Consider the following 25,211-nt stretch of genomic DNA (forward strand, 5'->3'; position numbering starts at 1 on the left):
AGGCTCTTGGTCAGGGGCCGCGGAACGGTTTTCAAAGTGGGGAGGGGGCTGAGCCAAAAGTGGGAGGGCTGACCATGCAAAAAATCACAATCTTATGGTCATTTTTACATTTGTGTACACAGTTTTGGGAAAAAGTGCCCCCCCCCCCGCTTCCGCGGCCCCTGTTGGTATAGCTTTTACATAGCAGGCCTACTTTACGTTATTCAGATGAGACGTGGATGAATTATATTGCTTGCAAATCATATTAAATTATATTTGATCATTAAATCATATTAAAAAAAATATTAGCCATCGAAAAAATTGTGAAAGGCCTCAACTCTCATCACCAAAATACGGGAAGAGATATACGCTGTGTGCATGGTAGGTCACGAATATGTGACTATTCAAATTAAGAATTGCTATTATAGCTTACATGTCATGTTCAGTCAAAATTTACGCCACATATGGGCTGAGTATTCTTTCACGCCCCTTCGCAAAGCATTTTTGTTCGTCCTTTCGATCAGTTCCACAAACTTAACTAAGCGCACATCTTGTCATCAGACTGTCTTCACCTAAGAAATGAGTATTTCCCCCTAAGTAAGGCATTCAATTTTTTGACGCCTGTTTTGACACTAAAATGAGTTAATTATCTTTTGGTTGAAAATGATAGGCCTTGAGGAAGTTCCTTCAAAATGGCTGTGATATCATGAAGAACTTAAATCAGAGCAGAAAAGATATATTAATACTTTGGTTTAGGGGGCAAAAATTGTGTTTCTCGTGTAAAGGGAGACCTTAAAATGCAAAATTTCCATTTGCAGTACTCTAGAAACTTCAGCGCACGTTATTTTTATTGTGCATTTCAGAAAGAGTGGTCATAATGCAAGTCAGTAATCCATTTAGCAAATCAAATACTTTTTTGAGAACTTAATGCCGAAAAAATACTTTTCAATGTTTCTGATGTAAATAGAAAATAGTAAATATTTTCAAAGTGTACTTTGAAGTGGACACTTAATGTTTAAATAGAAACCACAGATAATACAAAATTAAGTAGAAATTTTAGCAATAACATAAAATAAGATTTAATTGAAGCAATGCATGTCACAACGTAATATTTGGGGGGTCACCAAAATCATCTACGAAATACAATAATGGCCATACTTTTCATTATTTTTTATGTTATTGCTAATCATTCTTTCTAAGCATAATACTATGTAATGGCTACCAGAAAAAATTCTTTAGAAAGATAATATGGATTCTACACCCAAAAGTCGGTGTTTCCCATGTAAGCCATTTGGGGGACACCAAACCTTACATGGTATATAGTAAAAATATCTTTTGTTTGTCATTTTCTCTGAAAAACGGGTTATTCTGTACCTTTTTCGTATCAATAGGCAAATCATTTTTTTAGATTGCTCGTTGGGCCTGATAGCGCCATCATAAAATGATAAAAAGTGTCCCATGACTGACACATACACGTCCGATCACGAAAAGAAAACAAATATAAGTTAGAAATAAAAAATGAAAGTCATGTATTTTATATCAACTGCGTAGACAAGATTTAATTTTGGAGGGGCTGTAAGTGCACGCGAAGCGCACTCTCAAAAGGAACTTGAGGGTGTAGGGAGGGGAAAGTTCTTGATATCTGAAAGAAGACGTCTCTTGCATCTCTAGTTTCCTTATCAACTCGCCCCACTTGCTGTGATTAAAACAAATGTATTTAAAAGATACGAGCGTCCCCTAAATGGGAAAAGATTTTTAAAACCGTTGAATGAAATAATACCACACGAAGCGCTGAACGGCTAAAACGTTTTTAAGAACAGATATAGCATGAAATGCCCACCTTGGTCGCATCATGTTTGATGATAAAAACTTTAGCCACCTTAGATGACTTTAAATCACAGTAGTATAGAAGACGGATATGCAAGGCCAGTAAATATTTCTTCCGGCGCGAATGGTTTTGAAGTTCTGAATTGAAACTTTAACCTGCTCTTATTTTGATATTTCTTAGATAATAAATGGATTACGAAGAAAAAGGGAGCTCAAAATGTGAAAGGGCCTGATGCAAGCCAGAAGAGGGACTTTTCATTTCCCTTCCACGCGAAACATGGTAACATCTGTGATTTATTTCGGGAGAAAAAAAGGTGTAATAAAGTCACTCATTATTAAGCGCTTTATTTTGTATGATTTAGAAAGTTCAGTGATATTCAAAATTTCAAATAAGTCGTACCAAACAAGATCAAAGAAGGGTGTAAAAGCAATAAAGTTTCATCGTATATAGCACGGCACGAATTTATAATGCCTCGAGCCCCTTTTGAGCAGATACTTTGCCACAAATTACTCACTGAAAAGTGGAAGATATCTGGGAACTCTGGGAGTGGCAGGAGTGTTGACCCGCTCCGAACAGAAGAGCCGAAATTTTGCGTCAATTATGCAATTTAAAAAAAGAATCATCATATTTTTTTCTTAAATTCATGTATACTCTACGATTTATGGCACGAATATACAAATCCCATAAATGGGAAGGGGAAAAACCGTATCATAGTTTGGATAGAGCGCGAAAGCAAAATTTTGTATGCACTTAAAAGAACGTCTCATTTAGGTTTTTATTCTTTTGACAAAAAAAATAAAATAGAAAACATTAGGGCTGTACCCATCTTCCCTCTCTTCGCTTTTCCTTTTTCTTTCTTCCTCCCTTTCCCCTCTTTCATTTTGGTGCGGTTTTTTTTTGTTGCCGAGGGCGACCGCCCCCATCGCTTCCCCCTAGCTGGCTACGCGCCTGTTTTATTATGGTGCTCCTCGTTTGAGGTGAATCTTAAACGGAATTCCTCAAACCTTCACCAATTTTTAGTACTACTTTTTACAACAAACTTTTCTTCAGGGTGAACTTTCCCTTCTTTTAAAAAGGTATACACTTTAACACACACCCCACCCCGCTCCCATCTATTACGGACATGCCCATACAATACATGAACGGAACCGTACATCGTATAGCTCCATGATGGGCCCGTTGCAGAAATTTAAGTTGCAATCAAACGAACTCTAAAAATTACGCGCAACTTGATTTTCAACCAATCAACATCGCGCATTTTTGACTTGCAAATGATTTTTTGACTCTTTCTGCAACGGACCCCAGACCAGTAACATAACAAAGAAAAAAATACGAGACACGATACACAAACGCACCCTAACACACACACCATGGACCTCTATGTCCAGCACACAAAACACACACAGGACCTGTCCAGCATTTACACCCTGGCCTATGCCGCCCTACCCTATGGCTATGCCTACGGCCAGTGCAAGAAATTTGATTTCGCAATCAATCGCACATGTGTGTTGTTTGTACACAAAGCTGACGCTGAGCACGTGTGTAATTCTACCACACATCTCGAACAGTCGAACTACACATTTGCAATGTGAACTTAATTTAAACGAAGAAGAATTTCCGATGGCGACGAAGCGCGACAGCTTTTCAAAGCTCTCTATTTTACAGAAGAGGAAAATGCTGCAACAAATGAAGAGGCCACCAGTCTACTACGAGCCGGAGTACGGCTCCAGGCCAGCGCCAGGCCCAGTCCCACTCTCAGTCTGATTATTGAGTCGAGTTTTGGCGATTTGACATCAGCTACGGGTTCGAAGATTGCAGCAAGCAACGACGTTGTGTTCGAGCAGATCCCGTTGGTGCAGAGAGAGGTAAGGCGCGCCTAAGGCTAAGCCTAGGCTTTATTTTTAATCGTGGTTTTGGGAACCACGTACTAGATTTGTGTACGAGCACTTGTGTACAAAGTGAATGGAGGTGGTAAGGAACCGTGCGTGTGACTGAATAAGCGCTGCTGTATAAGTGAACGGTGGTTCCCAATATCATGCCATTTTTAGTTTATACTAAAAACTTTGGTCTCTGTTAAATTGGTTGTTCCGCCACCAATTACTGTTTAGTGTTGGGCCTGTGGCTGTGACAGTGTGAGTGTTGGCTCGATCCACTTACAGAGAAATTAAAAAAAATATTTTTACACTTAGTTTCCATTAGGGGTCATTCTGGCAACAACTTGTTTAGGGCCCAAAATGTGTAAATGATGCCTGTGTAAAACTTGTTTAGGGGGTGTCTTGAAATACATGTAATTTGGTCACGCAGATGTATAGCAATACATTTGACTGCCCCCCCCCCCTGGTGATATTGTTCATAGACATCAGCGGCATGAGTTTTTGACTACATTTGGAACGAGTTGAATTAGAGTCCCAAGCAAGGTAAGCAACACTAGCTTTATATTGGGAGGAGAGAGCTACAGGTCACAGTAGGTGGTTTCAGACCGCCTCGAAGTTCGCCAGTTCCAGGTATTCTCTGATCGGGAAATTTACCCCGATCAGAAAATACCAGGTATTTTGGTAATGTGAAAGCAAACTACGCGTAATCTCCCCGAAAGAAAATACCCGCTAAATAGTAGGTACTTGGCGAAATTACGAGAACTTTCGTGGGGATTTTTCCAAGGTCGCAGGTATTTTGGCGATGTGAAAGCAAATTACGGGAACTTTTATCCCAGCGTGTCGTTGGGCGCGGCGGCGTGGGTGGCTGCTGGGCTAGAGATTTTGAATCTCCCGCCTTGCCTGCTTATCAGACCACACTGCACATGCTCGTAACTTCGGGAACTTATCCCGAAGGATGTGTTTCGGGGCGGTGTGAATGCAGGAATAATTAACGGGTATTTTTTAGCCTTAAAAAGTTCTCGTAATTTAACGGGGATTCTTGTGATCGAGGCGGTCAGTTCGGTTACAGCCCGATAGACCGCGGGCCCGATAGACCGCAGGTCCGATAGTCCGCGGTGTGTGTAAAATTATGATCAGGACAACAGTGAAATCCATGTCATCAATAGGTCAAAAGGTCATTGATACGAGTCCATGGGGTTCTATAACGACCCACAGGACAAATCGCCCCTGACGTCTACTTCAAGGAAAATATCATCTCCATATTTTTATCGTCGGGGACTACACCCCCCCCCCCCCCCCCCCCCCCCGGAAAAATGCCCTCTTGACGCCATACGGAGCCTCTAAAATGCCATCGACTTGACGACATGGCGAGATACTTTATCTTGCCATGTCGACTAAATAAGCTTATTATGTCCGCATGGCGAGATACGTTATCCTGCCAAGTCAGTCCACTTATAAAAAGTTATATGTCAACATGGCGAGATATTGTATCTTGCCAAGTCGACTTAATTATGTTACATGTCAACATGGCGATATATCGGGATTCTAGCTTGCCGGAAATTGTACACTTCATATCTCGCCATGTGGACATATCGACTTGACAAGATAGAATATATCGCTATGTCGAAATAATAAGCTTATTAATTACTTTAATAGGCGGCGGAAGGGGGGGGAGGGCTTTCCCCCCTAAATTTGAGGTGGGAGGACGGTCCCCCCTAAATTTTTAGTTGAGAACCTTTTTTTGGTCGTCAATTTCTTTTCTACGCCCCCCCCTAAATTGAGGTAGACCACCCTAGAATATTTTTGCCCCCCCCCCTAATTTTGGTTGATAACCTTCTTTTTTTTTCCTTGTCAAAATATTTTGGTGGTCCCTCCTAAAATTTTGGTTGATTTGCTTGTCAATTTTTTACCTGTGTCCATCCCAAAATTTCAGGTGGATCCCCTAAATGTTTTGCCTTCGGCCGCCAATGATTAATTAAAACATGGTAAGTACCACGCCATGTCGTCACGTTGAGGCATTTTCACAATGATTATTTTCATAATTATCTGGGGTTAAAAAAAATTCATTGTCTGGAGAGTAAATCTCTTGGGGGGGGGTAACAGTCCCCGGCGTTAAAAAAATATGGGGATAATATTTTCCTTGAAGTAGTTGTCAGTGGGTGATTGCCCTAATTGGGTTATTGTTATAGAACCCATGCAGGCGCGGATCCAGGATTTCAAGGGGAGGGAGGGGGAGCAAATTTGACCTGATGTATGGCGCCCATGTGTACTTTTAGAAAAATGGCGCCCACTCCCTCCCGGCCAGGCTAACTTAAATTATCTTATAATCACATAAAAAAAAATAAAGACCACTTTTTAATGTGTTCTTGAAAAAAAAATCTATGAATACAAAAATACCAAAAGGTAGGGGGGACACAGGGGCGGTTCCAGCCTTCGCCAATAGGGGGGCAGGGGGTGGGGCGGAAATTTGTTTCAGCCATATTTTCCCCGATCGGCAGCTCGAAGATAATTTTTGTTTGTTTCTTTGAAGGGGTAGTCCTCATTAGTCACTTCTTGGCTTTATTCTTATAGATTAATACATAATATCATAATCCTCATTTATATGATGCGAGCGCGAAGCGCGAGCTAATTTTTTGGGATATTTTATGTATTTTTTTCCTAAAATTCGAACTGATTCTGGGCAATGTTTGTTATCATGAAAAAGACATGTATGCAACTTAATAATAACTACGAACGCAAAGCGCGAGGGGAAATGAACTGATGAAAAAGATACCTGTTAAAGTAGCATTTAACAATCAAACAATGCAAGCGCAAAGCGCGAGCTGAATCTTTTTGAAATTTTCACCCAAAGAAAGGAAATTCTAAGCACTTTTTTAAACTCAAGCAGAATAGGTATATGAGTAAACGATTAAAGCAAGCGCGAAGCGCGAGCGGAAAATTTCTAGATTTAGTCCTATAATATTTACTGAACGAGACACTCTATTCATGATTTGTAAATCTTAAAAAATATGAGCATTAATAATGCGAGCGCAAAGCGCGAGCAAAAAAAATTATACGTTTTAAACTGGTACCTGTTAAGGACTGCTTGCACTTGCCATGAAGGCGTCACATAATTATTTCAACAATAAAAAAATGCGAGCTGAACATTTTTGAACTTTTTAAAAGAAAGAATGGAAATTTTCAATCAGTTTTTGTAATCGTGAACAGGATAGCTATGTAATTTAACGAATGATGCGAGCGCGAAGCGCGAGAAGAAAAAAAATCGAGATTTTGACCTAAAAGTGGGCCACTCTGTTCATGTTTTGTAAATCATCAAAAGGATGAGTAATATGGCGTATTCCTAGAATCCTACATTAATAATGCGAGCACAAAGTGCGAGCAGAAAATTTTTGATATTGTGATCTGACACTAGATAATGATTTAAATTACAGAACAAGTTGGGTATCTGAATAAACATGCGCGAGCGTGTTTCATATTTAGACCTAGAATCTAGACATTCTAAATACTTTAATCATGAAAATCATGAAACTTTGATAGTCCGATCTGAAAAAAAGAGCAGCTTTATATTTCTAGCACTTTGTTGAAAAATTGTAAGGTGGATATGGATCGCACTTAAAAAAGAGCTGATATTATTATTACTTTGAGTTTTGACATAGGACCGGGACATCCTTACGACATGCCATCATATGAAAATGATGACTATCTTCCTATTCATCTTGATAAGCACGAGATGAAATGAAGGGAGAATTTAATTATTATATTGATATCATATTTATTAATGCCTAATAAGGCGCGAAATCTGATGATATCATGGCATAAAACTGGACATTTCACTTTTGTTATTATGAATAGGATGCATCAGTTTATATATTTTCAACCATTAATGCGAGTGCAAGTCGCGAGCTATAATTTTTGATAAACTGTCATGAAAAGGGGATTTTTAGTAGTTTGTTGTATAAACAATATTGAAACATTTATATAACTCGCCAATCAAATTGCGAGCGTGCAGCGCTCTAGCTGATGCGCCTTACAATCAGACCAGAAAAGGGATATTTTGACAACTTTATGGATTACACGAAAATATAGGTACCTGATAAATCAAAATTTGCGAGCGCGTATCGCAAGCAGCAAATGTTAACATTCAAACCATAAAATTTACATTTTTACAGAGCACTTTTTAAAAACCAATTGTAAATTACACAAAATAATGAAAGTTCGATTTCCGAGGTGAAATATGTGTTGTATATTGACTTCCAAACTTGATATTCGAACTCCATATTGAACAAGATATGTAAATCACCTAATAGGCAATGTGAGCGCGAAGCGCGAGCGAAAGTTTTATATAGTTGCACGAAAGATTCTTTTTATTTTCCAAGTCTTCCCCTCATCTTATTTTATGCCTTCGTCGTCCTTCTCTTCCTTTTCTCTTTCTCCTCCTTTTTTTCCTTCTTTCTTTCCTTTTTCTTTTTTTGCTCCGCCAAGAAGGGGGGGGGGAGCTCGGCCCCCTGGATCCGTCTATGGGGACAAGGGGCGGAAAAAAAGGTTATCAACGCCAAAGTAAGGTCATCTTGTCCCAAAATACATGTTTTATTTCGATTTAGAATGATGTATTTCTATGATTATCAAAGACCAAAATAGTAGGGACATTTGATATTGTGTCCCCCCTACTATTTTGAGTAGGTGCATGGGACTAGGCCTACATGGGACACGTCCCCCCTGGGATTTCCGCCCATGATGTAAAATCAATGGGAGCGCGAAGCACGAGTGATTGGGGGGGGGGTGCAATTCGGTTTAACTTCTCACCAGAGTAGGCCCTACTAGAATATTGTGAACGGGAGCTGTAGTTTCTGTACTATTGTTTTAGTATACCCTTCAATATTATCAATGATAACCTCTAGGAAATATGCAATCTCGACTAATTATCCTCATCAGTGGCGTATTTATTCAGCATTGGTGCAGGGGGGGGGGGCCGAGGGCACCAAGATAAAAAAATAAATGAAATGGGGTGGGGGTAGACGTTAAAGAAAATCTGAGATTTTATTCTTAAAAAACACATTGAGGTATCTCACAAGGCCTAAATAAATAATGAGAACGCGAAGCGTGATCGGATTTTTTTTTTCCTGTATTTTATCCTGAAAGCCTAATTCAGGGGCGGACCCAGCTTCCGCCAATAGGGGAGGGGCCATTTTTTTCTCCCATATTTTCCCCGATCGGCCGCTCAAAGTTGATTTGCCCAAGTGTCGTAATGAGCCAACAATTTCGAGGGGGCTTGATATGGCGTATCGCATAAAATTAATAAGAAGTTGGCAGTGAGCGAAGCGAGCAAGCAAATATGTTGACACTTTTATTACAAAAATACAAGGTTGTGATAGATTTTGACATAATATTCGGAAAATAATAGTATATTTCATCCTAATCCCTTTCCTTTTCTCTCTATTTTTTCTTAGCCTTGATTCTCTCTTTTTTTTTTTGGGGGGGGGGGGGGCAAACGCCCATGTCCTAACAGTCATTTCCTAGATTTACTTTATAAGCAACGTAAATGTGTTATAATCTATAAGCCATATGCAAGCTAAAAATTAAATTTCATGTATATCGTCCTGAAAATTTAACATTCTGGGCAATGTTTGAGAACCTGAACAGGACGCGTATGTAACTAGATAATTACCATGTTAAATACTGGTCGAAAAGTTAGTCATCAAGACGATACATATTTCAACGATTAAACTGAAAATTTTTGATATTCCAACCTAAAAAGATGAGATTTCAAATCCCCCAATGGGACATTCGACATTCATTTCCATCTCTCCCTTATCTTTCTTCCCATCTTTCTCTTTAATATTATTCTCTTCCTATTTTTTCTTCTTCTTTTCCTTTCTTTCTTTTCCCTCTTCCTCTTTTTTCTCTTTCCCATTACTTATCCCTCTTTCTTTTTCTTTCCTTTCCCCTTTTTTCTCTTTTATTTTTTTTCTTCTCTCCCTCCCCTTCCACTCTCTCTGTTTATTCTCTTCTTTTCCCCTCTTCCTCTATCTCTCTTTTTTCTTATCTTTCTTCCCATCTTCCTCTCTATTTAAATATTCTTCTCTTCCTTCCTCTTTTCTTTTCTTCTTCTTTTTCCTCCTTTTCCTTTCTCCTAGCTTTCTTTTCTTCTCTTCCTTTTCCCTCTCTTTTTTCTCTTCTTTCTCCCTGTTCTCCCTTTTTCTTTGTCTTTCCTTTCCCCTCGTACTCTCTTTTCTATTATCTTCTTTTCCCATCTTCCTCTCTCTTTTTATTCTCTCCTTTTCCCCTCTCCCCCTCTTTTTCTTGAGCGGGGGGGATGGGTGAGGCAGTTCCCCCTCGCCCCCCCCTTGGATCCGCACCTGATAGAACCCCATGGTCTCGTATCATTTGACCTTTGGACCGCTCGATGACATTTGATATATCTGATCATAATTTGACACGCACTGCGGATTATCGGACCCGCGGTCTATCGGACCCGCGGTCTAACGAACCCGCGGTCTATCGGACCCGTGGACTATCGGACCAGCGGTCTATCGGACCCGCGGACTATCGGACTCGCGGTCTATCGGACCCGCGGTCTATCGGGATGTCCCCTTCAGTTCACTGTTAGACTACCAGCAGTACCAGGCATGGCACAGCTAGGTGATGCCAAGCAAATGATAATAACATTAAAAAATCAATAGATAAATTTGAAGTGAATGAACGAGAAGTCTAAATACTTGTTATTTTTGGTGTAGGGTGCATAGGGAACTCTTTCCATTTTTTATTTCAAAAGTGATATTTCAAGGAATGAAAAAAACAACTGTAATGCGAGTGATCTACACAGGATTTTTATAAACTGGGAGTTTTATACCGGTGAAACAGTTTTAGGCCTAGAGGGATCTATTCTCTACTCTGTGTTCTAATTCTATGACTATGTGTGTCTTAATGAATGAAATAGATTTGTGCAATGGAAAAGTCAAGCAATCAATGTAAAATCTGATAATGTAAAATTAGATAATGTAAAATTAGCATATTTATCAAATAACATTGAAACAATTGTTTAAGATTATATCTGACCTTAAAGGGAAGTTCACCCTGACAAAAAGTTTATTGTAAAAATAGCAGAAAAAATAATAAAAGATATTGCCGAAGGTTTGAGAAAAATTCATCAAATAATTAAAAAGTTATTAGAATTTCAATTATTTGATTTGTGACGTCATATGCGAGCAGCATTCCTACATAGCGAATGGTAAAAAATCAATGAAATGTCATTTTCTCAGAAAATTGAAAATGGTTTTTACTGTAACTTTTGTATATCAATAGACAAATCGTTTCACACCCGATCATGAAAAGAAAACAAAATTAAGTCATCAGGAACCATACAAAATTTGAAATTCATACATTTTATATTACATAACACATGGGGCAGCTGCTCGTTTATGACGTCACAAATCCAAAATTTTGAACTCTAATAACTTTCTTACTCTTTAACGGATTTTCCTCAAACCTTCACAGATATTTTTTACTATTTTTTCTGCTATTTTTACAACAAAGTTTTCTTCAGGGTGAACTTCCCCTTTAACACCACAACTATTTTGGGGGGAAGATAATCTTGTAATGATATGAAATGGGGTCTAGAGGCATTCCCTTTGGGGAGATGAACCAAGCTGAAGATAAGCTTTACATGCTTTTCCTTTGTTTATCATATTTAGAAAGTTACACATTACGTACAGGTTTTAATTACCTACCACATGCATGCAAAAGTGAATGCATGGTTAGAATTACATTAACTATATCCCAGGTAAATCAAGTTATCGCCTTATATTAACTGGAATGAACCTATAGCCTGAATATTTGCATACTTTTATACATAGCTAAGCATAGTATTAAAAGAAAGAAGAAGGTTAGCCTTGGTCCTACCTAGGCTACATGTACCGGTACATTGTATGATGTAATTATTCTAATTTTCCTTTCTGAAGTCTGGATTTTTTTATCTTTTGTCAGGTGGAACTTGAAGTGTTCAGTGAAAGCAGTGTTGTTCAAAGAGAGAAAGTACATCCATGTACACTACAACATGAACCCCATGCAAGTGAAGTTGAGATTCAAGCAGGTATATTATACGTTTTGAGTAGTTTACAAATCCATATAAAATTGCCTCCTGAAATGTGGCATCAAGGGCAAGCAAACTCAAACAAAAATCGATTTTAAAAAGACGGAGGTTGATATTAGGTAATTTTAACATGTTGTAAACATTGTATTTATGGAAGCAATTTAGTTGTTTTTATATGGTCTTATGTGAAGTTGAAGGATTTAGATGATTTCTTTTCCCCTTTAAACTTTTATTAAACAAAAGGTACTGATGCAATTATTTGCATATTATAGAGCCCTCTCTGATTTATATTCTTTATGATGTTCCACCTCTTTAAAATTCTGCTAACATTTATTGGAGGACTATCTCTAAATGAATGATGGGTGAAAGGTTTGATCTAAAAATGATTGAATTTGTTGTTTAATTTTTGGTTCTTTAAACATGCTTACAGGTGGCTACTCAACAGAAGTAGATTTCCCTTTCAAAAAGTCGGATTGTTACATTTCTGAAGTCGATATTAACTTTAATTCACCAGGTATGTCTTTGAAAACTTTTTCATGAAGATCGATACAATTACAAAGTACATTTGCATATACATGCAGTGATTGCAGTCTATAGTTTGCATGATATATGTGTATGAATTTGTATCTCATTTTTTGAGCCTGCCAATTTCCTGAAGACTCTTGTAAACATGAGTTTCTCCCATTGGTACCCACCACTAGCTTCAGGGAAAAAATTAGTTCATATTTTATCTTCGCCGGATATTTTTTGAAGAAATTGAAAATTAAAGGAAAGGTTAGAATAATAAAGTTTCCATGTGCACTGTGACCTATATAGCTGCCATCTAGGATTTTTCAAAATGGTCGCCCAAAACAGAGTTTTTTACTCAGCTTCTGAGTAACCTAGAATCATGATTTTGACACCAAATCCATCTATTATGAGGTCAAGAAATCTATTCATATAAAAATAATCAACTTAATTCAAGAAAGAAAATCATTTTCATGATATTTTCTGCCTTTTCTATGTAGCTGCATGAGGTTCACAAACTTCAACAAAGAATTTTGACTAGAAAATTACTTAAAATTGGTAATTTATTCAAAATTTATTCATTATCACCAAGAAATGCTTTATTAGTTGGTCAACTTTTTATTTTTTTTCCTACATCTGGTGGAGCTACATGAGAGTCACCAAACTTCCACACAGAATTTTAAAATGTTGACTAGAAAATAATGCTAGTTTATGTGATATTTATGCAAAATTTAATAATAAATCACAAAAAACACTTATTTCTCCTTCATTTGTCAATTTCAATTTTGTTTGCTTTATATGATAGCTCTAGGTGGGGGATGCAAAATTAGAAACTCATTAAATATGCTACATGTTTTTCATGCATGTTTTTCAAAACTCAAGAAACCGAATTTGAATTTTTTTGTTCCATCTGATAGCTACATGGGGTTCACCAAGGTTTTACACAGAATTCAAAAATTTTGACTAAAAAATTATTTATGCTTTATTTACAATTTTTTTTCACAAATCACAAAAAATGTTTTTTTCATTTATTCATCAATTTCAATTCTGTTTCCTCAATTTATGTCGCCAATACAGTGACGTACCTAGGATTTTCCACAGGGGGGGTAAAACCGTCCGCCAAAAAAATTGACAAGCAAAAAAAAAGGTCTTCAATTACAAATAAAGGATTTCGTACCAGAAAAAAATTGACAGGCAAAAAAAAGATCTTCAAGCTCATCAGGGGGGCAAGGATACGTCCTTTGCATGGGTTGTGGCTTGTAGGTACATGTATGCTAGTGCACCAATATAATTCACTACATTGTCAACTGGGCTGAAGTTAAAATTGCGTTAAATTTCTTTGCGAGTTGGCGGATGAGCTCCACATCATTGATGTGCTAGTATTGTATTAATTTACCTTTTTAAAGTCAATGATTAAGCCCACCAGTTGCTGAAGTAACCTTATTTTATGATTTGGCCTGATAACATGTAATACAACTACTACTACTACTAGCATCATTAGTGTATGAAAAGTAGGAATGGAAATATTTCCAAAAAAAAAATAAGGGAATAGTCTTGTGTATCATTTGACAGAAACCCAGATTCATTAAGTTGTGTATGTGGTATTAATGACCATGTGCCATCCATTGACCACCCATTAACAAAATAGATGTATCAAATAAACCCATATTGATGTTCTGAAAGTATTATTTAGACAGATATTTGTCTCTAAATTATTTTGGAATTTGTTCTTCCTGAAATGCAAAACAAGAGTATTTTCCTAATTTTGTATTCAAGGAAATTTAAAACTTGATAAAACCTTTCATTGATACTTCTCTGCAATCAAGACAGGAAGTGCCTAATTACTGTGTCAAAGTTGCTCTAAGCTGATTTGAATGAGTTCTAATCCTCTTTTTGTCACCTTGTACAATAGTGTGAGGGTAAGTGTGCCTCAATAGACTCCCAAATTTAATCCCTCTTTTGTCAAAAGTAAACATCTGTGGGAGTCAAAGTTCTTCTCTTGGTAATGATGTTGAAAACATCCAATACTCATATCTTCAGATTCAGATTCATTTATTATTGATCCATGATAATTGGCTCCACTTTATATGTTTGTCATTTTGCCTCCGAAGAAGATTCTGCTAGGATCAAAAGTTTAAGCCCCTTTTGACTCTCCATGATAAAATACATAGAAATTTGGCCTCCACTGGCTGTATATACAAATGATATAAATTGTACAAACACAAATGATAAAGTGGGCGAATATATTGGAAAAAAAATACACATAAACAATTCAAACATATATTGCAATACGACATAGAAGGGAGATGTCAAATATATATATATATATCATTATGAAGCTAAGTTTCCCCTATTTCTGTTGGCATATTCAACTGAAAATTTATTTCTGGTGATTTTTGTGGGGTTTGTACTTTGTAGCAATGTCAAAATTGATATTTCCCCAAATATTACCATTTCACTAAGCTACATAAATTTAAAGTGAGTTTAAGGATATTACTTAATTTCATACACTTATTTGTATGATTAATTCTTAGAAAATATTTGGTTATATTTCTCCATTTTATAGCACCTTCCAGAATTCCAGGGGTGCTGCCTGTGGAGAATAATAAATGAATCACTCCAAGGCAAATCTAGCACCTCTGCTTCCCAGGGCCATGGCATCATAATGCTTTTTTTGTTCAGTAGAAAAATGCTCTTTGAGAGGTTTGAAGGCAAGGGGGTTAAGATCAGTGCAAATACAAATGGAAATCTATCCTTAAATTGTTTAAGGCAGGTTTTTAGAATGCTTAGTTAATAGGTTACCAAAACCTAGTTGATATCATAGGGATCTCTGAATGAATGATTAAGCCCACTAAACCATACAGTAGATCTGAAGCTTTAGGCAATAATTTTGTTAGACTTCTTTCAACAGTTCTGAGATCTACTGAAGTATTAATAAGTGATTTTAATTTGTATTTTATCTATTCAAGGTCAACCCTGAGGAAGAAAACGTCAGATGGTATGTTTTGCTGACATAGAGACAGAGTCTGACTCCTCTCATTGCTCTGAAGCTGTATCATGTACGTGTAGAAGGAACTTCAGCAAAAGTAAGCTATTTTTAAATTAAAATTTCACATAATGATCATTTTATGTTACATTTTGCCATTTTTTTTACCTGTACAAACCACAATGTAACTTGTAAGGTAATGACGATAACAGCAGGGCCCGCAGGGAGATCAGGTTTTGGAACTGCATGAGAGGCTACCCTACATGTAGTTATTAAATGAGCTACTATGGGCTAAGGAACGAATGAGAGCATTTGTCGTTTGATAAATCAATTGGAATCTTAATTTGTAACTGTCAATCTAGATTTAACCGTATGTTAGACTGACAAGAGTAATCTTGATTTGGTAGTCATTGCATTTTCATATTTATGTTGTCACTACACTTGGGAAATTAATTTTAAACTATGTCCATGTCACAATATCACAATTTAAAGGTATTGTTTAACTTTGTGAGCAGCCGATTTAAAAAATTCTAAAACCAAGATGAAACATGTGTACAAGTGCATGTATTAGAACTAATAAACCCTGAAAACAACCATTATTGAGAATGAAAAGCTAAAACTACAAGGCAAACCCCGATTTTGTAAATAGGCGTCTTATAGACACCTAAATAGTACACATAAGTGTATGGGATAAAATTAAGATGGTGTTTCCGGTCACTTTATATTTCAATTTTTGAAGCACTAAATAATTATTTTCGAACGCAATTTTTTTCTGGGCTTCATTTTTGTAACATATCACAGACACAGGTGACAAGTGTGACCTTCTAGCTCATATTTTTTTAAAGTCAAACCAATGTTAACCAATCACTTTAAGTTCATTTCAGGTTAACTCGCATTTAACGGGGGGGGGGGGGGACTTGGAGGGTGTCCCCAACAATTTTTTTTTCACTATGCAGAGCTTTGCGCAATTTTTTTACTGCGCTGCTCCCTGACTTTTTCTTTTAAATATTGCACATCTTTTGTGATGCCTGGGTATGCGGTTGAGAAATAACACATTTTGAAAGCACATACATGTAAGACCTTCAATTGCTAACATAAATGTATGCACATTTTTCTTTTGTTAATGTTTTCTGCTATTATTGATTGTGAAAGGGTCAGGGTTGGCTAATTTAGATCACTTTGATTTAAATCATGATTTAAATCACTTCCATTGAAACATGTACAAATGATTGACAATTTTTTTATTTGTGGCTATTTTCTTTTTACCGGTAATCAAAATTGAAAGATTTTATCAACTTCATATCATCAAGACATGAATAAATCCTTCATATCTACTCTCCAAACAATTGAAATCATGTCATTAAAATCAGGATAATATTGCATTATAGCCTATAAAGTGATGAACACTCGCCCCCTACTCCACTTGCACTATGATTTTTAAAAAATCATTGATTTTAAATAACTTACATTGAAACATGTACAGATGATTGACATGTGGCAGTAATATTTTTTTACTCAAATTAGAAAGATTTTATCAACGTTATATCATCAAAACAAAATCCTTCATATCTACTCAAAACAATTGAAATCATATGTTTAAGACTGGTTGATCATGCAATATAGCCTATATTGGTTAAAGGACAAGTCCACCCCAACAAAAACTTGATTTGAATAAAAAGAGAAAAATTGAACAAGCATGACACTGAAAATTTCATCAAAATTGGATGTAAAATAAGAAAGTTATGGCATTTTAAAGTTTCGCTTCATTTCACAAAAACCTGCACATCTCGGTCGGTATGCAAATGAGGAACTGATGACGTCACTCACTATTTCTTTTGTATTTTATTATATGAATATGAAATATTTTAATTTTCTTGTCATTGTCATGTGAAATGAAGTTTCATTCCTCCCTGAACACGTGGAATTCCGTTATTTTAACATTTTGTGCTTCAGGCAAGGAGGTCCTTACCGTTAAATTCGTACAAATCGAAATATTGTATAATTCAAACAATAAAAAACAAAAGAAATAGTGAGTGAGTGACATCATCGACTCTCTCATTTTGATGTAACTGGCTCGTTCATATAACTATTTTGTTAAAAATAAGCGAAACTTTGAAATGTCATAACTTTCTTATTTTACATCCGATTTTGATGAAATTTTCAGCATAGTGCTTGTCTGATATTTCTCTATTGATTCAAATCAACATTTTTCTGAGGTGGACTTGACCTTTAACACTTTATACGCAGCTGTACACCCGCAGCAATAATGGTACTCCAGAACAAAAAAAAATATAAAAAAAAGGAATTCAAAATAGTAAAAACTTAATGACTATCCTGCCTGAATAGCCAAGGCCTGTTCAGACTTTCTGTACAATTGTGCTCATTCAGCAGGTACACTGAGAAAGGTTCAATAATGCACAGAAAATGCTCCTGCCAATCTTCAAAATCATGGCAACAACCATATAGATCTAGTGCCCTTTGCCACAAATGAGCATTTACTTTTATACATTTCTCATTGAATGTGTTGAATTGAGTGCAATTATACACAAAATCTGCATTGTCCTTGGTTTTTGTCTCACCTGCATAGCAGAGTGAGACTATAGGCGCCGCTTTTCCGACTGCGGCGGCGGTGGCGGCGGCGTCAACATCAAATCTTAACCTGAGGTTAAGTTTTTGAAATGACATCATAACTTAGAAAGTATATGGACCTAGTTCATGAAACTTGGCCATAAGGTCAATCAAGTATTACTGAACATCCTATTAGAGTTTCATGTCACATGACCAAGGTCAAAGGTCATTTAGGGTCAATGAACTTAGACCATGATGGGGGAATCAACATCAAAATCTTAACCTGAGGTTAAGTTTTTGAAATGTCATCATAACTTAAGAAAATATATGGACCTAGTTCATGAAACTTGGACATAAGGTGGATAAAGTATTACTGAACATCCTGGTACATTCATGCCCTGATGTTTTTGATGATTTTACAGAGCGAAATGCAGCCTGTCTGGAATTAGCGGCAATACTGAGAATGAAATGCTGCAGAAGTTATTGTCTTCATAAGATATAAAGAATAGATGCAAGGCCCGCAGAGGATTTCAGAACAAGACTCTAGCAGATCAGAGGCTATGGATTTTGCAGTACCTTATTGAACATCACAACTTTGTAAACATGGATGGAGACTCATCCTTGGGATTACTATGACCCGCTTATGGAAGATGGAGTCAGGGTTAGCAGGTAAATGTTTCAAGAGGTATCCTTTAAAGGTCAAGTCCATCTCAGAAAAATGTTGATTTGAATCAATAGAGAAAAATCAGACAAACACAATGCTGAAAATTTCATCAAAATCGGATGTAAAAGAAGAAAGTTATGACATTTTAAAGTTTCGCTTTTTTTCAACAAAATAGTTATATGAACGAGCCAGTTACATCCAAATGAGAGAGTCGATGATGTCACTCACTCACTATTTCTTTTGTTTTTTATTGTTTGAATTATACAATATTTCAATTTTTACGAATTTGTGACAATTAGGACCTCCTTGCCTGAAGCACAAAATGTTAAAATAATGGAATTCCATGTGTTCAGGGAGGAGTGAAACTTCATTTCACATGACAATGATGAGAAAATCAAAATATTTCATTTTTCATATAATAAAATACAAAAGAAATAGTGAGTGAGTGATGTGATCAGTTCCCTCATTTGCATACTGACCAAGATGTGCATATAACTGTTTTGTGAAATGAAGCGAAACTTTAAAGTGTCATTGCTTTCTTATTTTACATCCGATTTTGATGAAATTTTCAGTGTTTGCTTGTGGATTTTCTCTTTTTATTCTAATCAAGTTTTAATTGGGGTGGACTTGTCCTTTAACATGACTAGTACCATTCTTGTAAAATTAAATCATCATACGTACTTTAAACTTTCTTTTTTTTCACTTAATTTATTTATAAGGGATTATAGTTTTACATGTTGTCTCTTAGGATCTGGTTCTGCTATTATCATTGGTGCAGGAGCTAAACCCAGCAAGCTTATAGAGGACAATTTTTTGGTTCACTTGATAGTCACAGATGTCTTTTCCCAAACATTACAATTATTCAAGCACAAATTCAATGTGAAAAATGGGTCTCTGTGCTCATTTAGGAGATGGGGAAGGGGAGTCTGCTTGTTTTAATCTCAAACAAGTCCTTAACTTATTGTTATATGTGCATGCTGGAAAGAAAGATACATGTACATGTAATGAAGAGGAGTGCTGATATGATAAGACAACTGCAGGAGGCTTGATTGTGGGGATACAGAAAGTCAAAATCCTCCTTACAATGAAAGGTGCATTAATATCAAATTTATCGACAAATACTGGTCTAAAAAATGGACTTTAAAGCATTGAAATTGGACATATATAAGACCTTGGATATCAAAATTTAGTACACCCAACATTTCACCACCAGAAATGTGGTCACCTATTTCTTAACTCGGTCTTTCCATTGCTTGGCTTGGAATTTAGAACGTAGATAATTCACCCAAATAGAATTTCAAAGGGTAAAAATGACCAAGTACATGTACAAGTGTTACCAAGTTCAAATACGTGGAGGCAGGATATGATTGAAGGATCAAAGGTAATCAGAATTAATTGATTACATTTTAAAGTGATCACAATTTTAAAGCGATAGTGATTGTTGTACATGTGACCAGTGTAAATTTAGCTCAGGAAATAATATGATTATGTTTCTATTGATAATAATATTGTAGAAGATACATATTTATAGTTTCCTTTGCTTTAAATGTACCACCTCGGTATTCATTTAACCTTCAGAAGGATTGGTGACATCTCGTCCATCAAATCACCATCGTAAAGGACTTTGTTCTTTGTCTGTGATGATGTCAATGGTGTGGCTTAGTGAATTTGTCGATAAGTTTGGAGAGAAACTGCCAACCAACAACAAAATCCATCTTCTTCATGCCTTATACATGGAAATGTGTATCGGATTATGAAGGAGGATGTAGAAGAGCAAGGAGGTTCTGTTTGTAGTCAGCAATACTTCTTCCGCAAATGGAGAATGGAAATGTCTCATGTTACCATTCCAAAGGTAGGTGATTCTCGTGAGTATTTGCACTGTATATTTACTAATATTAACTATTATACCTTTAACCATAAATAACTGGGCTATTTCGATACCTAAGAAGACTGGGGTGGGGCTGATTCAGCCACTCCCCCCATATGATCTTGGCCATTGATCGCAATGAAAATCTGCACTCACATTACACATGGCATAATCTAAAAAATGGTAAAATCTAATTTTCAAAAATATTACGTTGCTAATAAATACTGCCAATTTATTATGCTAATTTATGCATAAAATAAAAACCTTTCTTCTAACTATCTAAATAAGGCCCTTAAATTTTGCTAAAAATTATTGAATATCGCAATTATTATTTTTGTATATATCATTTCCAGAATTCTGATTGATTTCTTTGTTTTTTATTGATTTTTATGATGGAAATCTTTATTACACTGATCATGGACAACATGATATTTATTATGTTTAATCAGTGAAAGGAAAGTTGGTAATACATTTTTATAAATTTGGGCTAAAAACACTATTTGCATTGGATTTGAACAAAAATTCATGTTTTGGGGTTTGTATGCACTTACAAAATATTGGGTAATTTTGGAACCATGTATTCAGGGGTTGCAAGTTTATTCTCAAAAGTTGTGTGAGACTTAAAAATAAAAATTTAGTCAATGGCGCAGTCAGAAAATTTCGCATGGCAGATATATCACAAAAAAATGTTGAGGGGAAATCTGAATCATAGGGTAAATCATAAAACCAGAGATTTTGCATTTTATTGAAAAATTTGAAATAACTTCCTATTTCTATCACATTTCATGAAGCTGTTTTGAGACCAAGTAGATTTGATATACTTGACTATGTATTCCCCAACATAAACACAGGTCTTTAGGTGATCTACAATAATAGAGCATACTTTGCTGGCTTTAGCAGTGCAGCTGCTACAATGGTATAGCACCCAACTATGATGATGTTAACTACTGTTCCTCGAAAAACTAAGAAAATATACATTGTGTAATTTTTCTCTTTATTTGTTCATTCCAGGTGAACCGGTTTTTGAAATGCGACATATGCACCAAACTGAAATCTTGCCTAGAGAAGACAACTGGCAGAGAAGAGAGACAAACTTTACTGCAAGAAAGAGAGTCACACCTTTTCCAGCAAAAGTAAGTTTCAATGAAATATTTAATAGTGTATATGTACATGTATTTAGATTTAATCATCACAGTCTTCCAGGATAAGTATTATTTATATGTCATGGATGTCAGCCCGGAAGACTAGCCTCCACAATTATCAATCTTTATTCACTTGCCATCTTTCTTCCCTCTTCTTTTGTGTAAATGTGGTATTTTCAAAGTATATGCAGAGATACGATGTTGAGGCAATTTAAATTCACATTTCAGTGGTACGCAAAAGTTGCAGGGATGAGAACATTCAACACCATATGTAATCCTGGATGTCCATCATGTAATCTAACAGAATGTATTCTAGAATTTGCAATTCCTATTTCTATCAGAAATTTCATGAAGCTTTTTTGTTTTAATAAGTAGAGAATGATTATCTTTTCTAATTTTGAAAACAAATACAGTTTGGAAGCAACATTGCATAGAGAACCATGTGATCTATGTATCAGTATTGTGCAGGTTAAACGGAAAAAAGTCATACAGTCACAGCGAAAGCAACTTTCCTTTCTTTTCAGTCATTGTTGTAGCTAGAAAATTGGTACTGTAAACAGCAAATGATATATTAACAGGCAAAGAGTAATGAGCTAAAAATTGATATTAAATTTTTTTCTGATGTCTTTTTTTAATTTATTATGTAAAATCTTTGTTTTTTTCAACTTTTTGTTTTGCATCTTCGATGGACATCATCTGCAATTTATTCAGAATATAAAGAAAATATTATCACTTACTTTTACTGGTAATCAGAAAATGTAGAAATGGTGATATATTTATTGATTTGGCATTACATCACAATTTGCATTGGATCTGTAGAGGAAATCTTGTTTTGGAGCAGTTTTGGGCCTGATGCACACTTTACAAATGTTGTGCGCTGACTAAGGGGTTGCAAATTTGGTTTCAAAAGTTTAGCGAGACTTGAAAAAAACTTTCTTAGAATGAGTCAGCACCAGCTTTTCATGTTACAGATATAATGTAAAATTGTCTGGGAAAGCCCCCCCCCCCTTTAGGATTAAGTTTTTGCATTTTCAATACAAAAAAAAGTGTACATTCTTATTCCATGAATTATAGAAAAACAAATAGTTATCAAGTATCACTGAAAATATGACATATGAATTCAGGACAATATTTTTCTCAATATTGGGCCGCTATTCTTTGACAATGTTCCATTTAATTATGTTTATTATCTTAACCCTATTTCGCCTGGGCTAATTTAGAATGGCATAGCCCGGGGAGACAGACCTGTTTTTGCTTTCCCCCTTCAAACCTCGGATGTTCATTCCGCTTGATCGCGACAAAAATTTGCATGCACACACGCAAGAAGTAATCTCCACAATTTGATTGTCATTTGTACTAAACTTAATTCAAATTTATGTTTAATCAATTAAATATGTTACCGTAATTAATACATTTAATCATAAGTTGGCTGTGAATCTTTAAAAATACCCACGAAACTGCTAAATTTTGATCTGGGCAGTCTAGACAGGATTATTATGAAATGGTTTAAAAATGGAAATTTTTAAAACTACTGTTTTTCATTGTTTTTCATTGGAAATCATCTGCAATTTTTTTCAGTCATAACTAACATGAATTCTATTGCTTTTAATCAGTAAAAATAAAAATCGTGATACATTTATTAATGTTAGCTGCATGCAGAATTTGCATTTGATTTGTACATGAAATCACATTTTTAAGCAAATTTTGTTCTTACATACACTTAATGTTTACGTAACATCGTAATTTTGTCTTAAAAGTTGCATGAGGCTTATTAAAGGAAATAAGTCATGAAACATCGCAGCACAATATTTTCTAGTAACAGATTTATCATGAAAGATGTTGAGAGGGCAAAAACAAATTATGAACAACAACCTATTTAAGCGGTAAGTACCCGGTAAATGTGTAAAAGTAGCCAAATTAATCCTGCCAGTACCCACTTTCCTTAATTTGGGTTGATTGCAGCATAATGTGGTTCAATTTCTTGCTGAAGAAAGTTAACCCATAGCTGGGATTCCAAACACTCAGAATTAATCACTTGTATCCCATAATATGTTCATGTGCACTATACCACTGTTAACTTGTATTGCCTTTGTAATAAATATTTAGACTTTTCTCATTGTAATATTTCAGGTCCATCTAGGTACTAAGCAGAAAAGGCCTCAACATCCATTATTAAAACTGGGAGATACGGTTGCAGTCTACATAGAAGAGTTCAGTAATGAATGGCCGCGAGTGAGCAAAGTGTTAGAAATGACTGGAGACAGTGTGAAGCTGCATTAGTACTCAGGATCAGAAACGTCCACGTGGATATCGCCTACCACATCAGTTCGAGGACAGAAGGGTCAGCCGTACACGGGAGAAGTCTCTCTTCAAGAAGTCATTTCTTTCCCCTACAGTCTCACTAAAACAAACAAATTACCATAGGATATCCAGCGTCACGTGAAGAATACTTTGCATGTTAGGTCTGTATGAACATACACTGTATTCATACCAATTTGGAATGAGTTTGTTTGTCCAGGACTCAAAAGCTGTATGTCTATATGGAAGCCACTTGAATTATGTGTTTTTGTGATATTACAATGTACCTATATTTTTCCACATTGGATATGGGGATAATTTCCAGGGTGTATCTTCACATGAGTTTGATCACCTACATGTATCTACATTTAGAAGAGATAAATGCACAATGATTGATAGAGAGTTGGTACCTGAAGTAGGTAATGATTTAACTCTAAATAGACTGGGCTATTTCTACGCCTAAGAAGACTGGGGGGGGGCTGATTCAGCCCCCCTTATGATCTCGGCGGTCGATCGCGCAATCGCGACGAAAATTGGCACACGCATTACCCATGGCATTATCTACAAGACTATAACATCAAATTCTGCCAAAAAACTCATGTCTCATTAATTATGCTAATTTATGCGTAAAATCATAAGTTTGCTCTAATTAATAAAATAATGCCCCTGAAATCCAAATTTTTGTTTCACATACTCGAGATAGGCATCTGATCAAATTTATTTTTAAAAAAATTCAACATCACATTTATTTTCTTATGTATTCTATTGTTTTCTAAATTTCTTATGTATTTCTTTGTTTTTCGACTTTTTGTTTTTTATTGTTTTTTCTATGGAAATTTTCGGGGACATTATTTTGACCATAAAAAAGATGAAATTGATTTATTTTAAGCAGTAAAAGGAAAAATAATGATATATTTATGAATTTGGCTTAAAACACTATTTGCATTGGATTTGTACACAAATTCACGTTTTTTGAGTAATTTTGGGTCTGCATGCACTTACGAAATGTTGCGTAATTTCGGAACCGTATACGCGGGGGTCACAATTTTGGTCTCAAAAGTTGCGCGAAACTTGAAAGTAAAAAGTCAGTGAGCCACGCGGTCAAAAAATTTTGTGCGGCGGATTTATCGTGAAAAATGTCGAGGGAGGGGGGCGGAATCAGCCCCCCCCCCCCCCCCGTCTTTTTAGGGTTAAGTTCCACTGCCAATGGAAAGTTTACCCTCCCAGTGCTCAAGAGGTAAGCTCCTTACCACGGAACTCATTATGCAGCATTTGCGTATACTGAACAGGCACAAATAACAATTTTCTGTTATGGCACATGTCAGTTATCTCTCAAACAAAAATTTAAAGTCAGACTATGTGAGAAAGAAAATATACATCAACTGGAACCATCTGAAATAGCAGAGCAA

The 25,211-nt window shown here is 36.0% G+C and overlaps 1 long non-coding RNA gene across 3 annotated transcripts; it reads left to right on the forward strand.

Annotated features, from left to right (window-relative positions):
* The first annotated feature begins 3,242 nt into the window (after positions 1-3,242).
* On the forward strand, positions 3,243-24,211 carry LOC121414343. Of its 3 annotated transcripts, none has more exons than XR_005969839.1 (8): positions 3,243-3,672; positions 11,665-11,770; positions 12,201-12,284; positions 15,247-15,363; positions 18,254-18,500; positions 20,074-20,360; positions 21,374-21,495; positions 23,635-24,211. It is a non-coding gene; the product is annotated as an uncharacterized LOC121414343 (long non-coding RNA). The 3 variants fall into 3 exon arrangements; XR_005969837.1 differs by having other exon boundaries at positions 3,245-3,672; positions 20,074-20,347; XR_005969838.1 differs by lacking the exon at positions 12,201-12,284 and having other exon boundaries at positions 3,245-3,672; positions 20,074-20,347.
* Positions 24,212-25,211: the final 1,000 nt, after the last annotated feature.

This window comes from Lytechinus variegatus, chromosome 4, assembly GCF_018143015.1.
Source record: "Lytechinus variegatus isolate NC3 chromosome 4, Lvar_3.0, whole genome shotgun sequence".
In the NCBI taxonomy this organism is placed as follows: domain Eukaryota; kingdom Metazoa; phylum Echinodermata; class Echinoidea; order Temnopleuroida; family Toxopneustidae; genus Lytechinus; species Lytechinus variegatus.